Genomic DNA, 3,201 nt, shown 5'->3' with positions numbered 1-3,201 from the left:
TTCCTCTCTTTATCCTGCCTTCAACAGAGACATGATATCTGGGGCTGTAGCAGCCATTTTGTAACCATGAGGTGACAAGACAAAAAGCTAAGCAGAGCAGAACAGAAATAGAACAAAAGTGTGGTGAGTCTACACTAGGCTGCTTCCTTTGAATCTTTTGTTATGTAAGAAAAATAGATCATTGTTATTTGGGTGTTTTGTTACCTGCAGTGAAAACATCCCTAATAGTGGTCGCTTTGGCAGCACATATACTAAAACTGGAACGATCAGAGAAGATTAGCATGGCCCCTGAGCAAGGATGACATGCAAATTCGTGAAGCATTACATATTTTTTACAAAGAAAACTACAGGCCAATATCCCTGATGAACATAGATGCCAAAATCCTCAACAAAATACTAGCAAATCGGATCCAGCAATACACCAAAAAAATTATCCACCATGACCAAGTGGGATTCATCCCAGGGATGCAAGGCTGGTACAATATTTGCAAATCAATAAACGTGATACACCACCACATAAATAAAATGAAGAACAAAAACCACATGATCATATCAATAGATGCCGAAAAAGCCTTCGACAAAATCCAGCATCCATTTCTGGTAAAAAACGCTCAGCAATGTGGGAATAGAGGGATCATATCTCGACATAATAAAAGCCATATATGAAAGACCTACAGCCAACATCATACTCAATGGGCAAAAACTAAAAACATTTTCCTTAAGAACAGGAACAAGGCAAGGATGCCCACTTTCACCACTCTTATTTAACATAGTACTGGAAGTCTTAGCCACAGCAATCAGACAGGAAGAAAAAATAAAAGGGATCCAAATTGGAAAGGAGGAAGTGAAACTGTTATTATTTGCAGATGACATGATACTATACGTAGAAAACCCAAAGACTCCATCAAAAATTTACTTGATTTAATAAATGAATTTGGAAAAGTAGCAGGATACAAAATTAACGTCAAGAAATCAATGGCATTCTTATACACCAATGATGAACTCACAGAAAGAGAAACTAAGAAAACAATCCCATTTACCATTGCAGCAAAAAAGATTAAGATACTTAGGAATAAACTTAACCAAAGAAATAAAGGACCTATTCGCAGAAAACTACAGGTCATTGAAAAAAGAAATAGAGGAAGATATAAAAAAGTGGAAGCACATACCCTGTTTATGGATTGGAAGACTTAACATCATTAAAATGTCCATATTACCCAAAGCTATCTATAGATTCAATGCAATCCCCATCAAAATACCAATGGCATACTTCACAGAATTAGAACAAATACTTCAAAAGTTCATATGGAACCAAAAAAGACCTCGGATAGCCACAGCAATCTTGAAAAAGAAGAACAAAGTTGGAGGGATCACATTACCAGATTTCAGGTTATACTACAAAGCCCCTGTAATCCAAACAGCCTGGTACTGGCACAAGAAGAGGCATATAGACCAGTGGAACAGAACAGAGAACCCAGAAATGGACCCAAGGCAATATGCTCAATGAATATTTGACAAAGGTGGCAAGAGCATACAATGGAGTAAGGACAGCCTCTCTAATAAATGGTGCTGGGAAAATTGGATAGCTACATGCAGAAAAATGAAACTAGACCATCAACTTACACCCTACACAAGAATAAACTCAAAATGGATAAAAAACTTAAATGTGACTCATGAATCCATAAAAATCCTAGAAGACACTGTAGGCAACAATTTCTGATACATCACCTAAGGCAATAGAAATAAAGGAGAAAATGAACACATGGGACTACATCAAACTCAAAAGCTTCTGCACAGCAAAAGATACAATCATCAAGATGTAAAGGCAACCCACTGCATGGGAGAGCATAATTGCCAATGATATAGCAGATAAGGAGTTCATTTCCAATATATATAGAGTGCTCATACAACTCAACAAAAGAAAGACAAAGAACCCAATTAAAAAATGGGCAGAGGAACTAAACAGACACCTCTCCAAACAGGACATACAAATGGCTTAGAGACATATGAAGAAAAGTTCAACATCATTAATCATCAGAGAGATGCAAATTAAAACAACAATGAGGTATCACCTCACACCTGTCAGAATGGCTGCCGTCAACAAATCATCAAACAAGAAGTGTTGGCGAGGGTGTGGAGAAAAGGGGACTCTAGTACACTGCTGGAGGGAATGCAGACTGGTGCAGCCACTGTGGAAAACAATATAGTGTTACTTCAAAAAATTAAAAATTGAACTGCCACTTGACCCAGTGATCCCACTTCTAGGAATATACCCTAAGAAGCCTGAAACACCAATCAGAAAGAATATATGTACCCCCATGTTTGTAGCAGCACTATTTACAATAGCTAAGATCTGGAAACAGCCCAAGTGTCCATCGGTAGACGAGTAGGTAAAAAAGCAATGGTACATATACACAATGGAGTACTACGCAGCTGTAAGAAAGAAAGATCTCTTATCCTTTGAGACTACATGGAGGGACCTGGAAAGTATCATCCTAAGTGAAACAAGCCAAACAGAGAAAAACAAGTACCATATGATCTCACTTATTTGTGGAATATAATGAACATAACAGTCTGAGGAATGGGGTAGTCCCAGAGACATGGAAGTGGGGTACAGACTGACAATCCTCAGAAGAGGGGGTGGTGGGGGAGAGATAAACCACAGAACTTATATGCATGTGTGCATGAACAATGAACATGGACAACAAAGCTGGGGACAGGGCAGGGAGAGAAGGGGAGAGGGAATCAGTGGGGGAAAAAGGAGAAACATCTGTAACAAAAATTAATTAATAAAAAAAAAAGGAAACATCCCTAATAAAACTAGAAATTCTACTTCAAGGAATTTATCATAAAGATTATAATAAAGAAAAAGTGATTTTAAATGTCCAACAGTAGGAGATTGATGAATAGATTGTGGGGTGGCCATATAAAATATACTATTCAGTCATTAAAAATTATATTGAAGACAAGAAATTTTTAACCTGTGTTCTTAAATAAGTATCCTTAAATTATACAGAAAGTTTTGTGGGGTACATAGTACATTTTTCCAGGTATATAATTCTTATCAGATCCTCAAAGTTTTCGTTTAAGAACCACATTTACAAATGAATATTTGTAGACATAGAAAGATGGTCACAAGATATTGGGAGAACAGAAATTGACAAAATAGCATATACAATATTCTTCCATATTGGAAAAGTT

The 3,201-nt window shown here is 36.9% G+C and overlaps 1 non-coding gene across 1 annotated transcript; it reads left to right on the top strand.

Moving 5' to 3' along the window:
- The first annotated feature begins 227 nt into the window (after window positions 1–227).
- On the top strand, window positions 228–333 carry LOC118633695. Its single transcript, XR_004960239.1, has one exon. It is a non-coding gene; the product is annotated as a U6 spliceosomal RNA (small nuclear RNA).
- The last annotated feature ends 2,868 nt before the right edge of the window (window positions 334–3,201 follow it).

This window comes from Molossus molossus, unplaced genomic scaffold (assembly GCF_014108415.1).
Source record: "Molossus molossus isolate mMolMol1 unplaced genomic scaffold, mMolMol1.p scaffold_m16_p_18, whole genome shotgun sequence".
NCBI lineage: Eukaryota > Metazoa > Chordata > Mammalia > Chiroptera > Molossidae > Molossus > Molossus molossus.
Note: the sequence above shows the minus strand (reverse complement) of the source record. Positions and strands in the feature narration are given on the sequence as shown.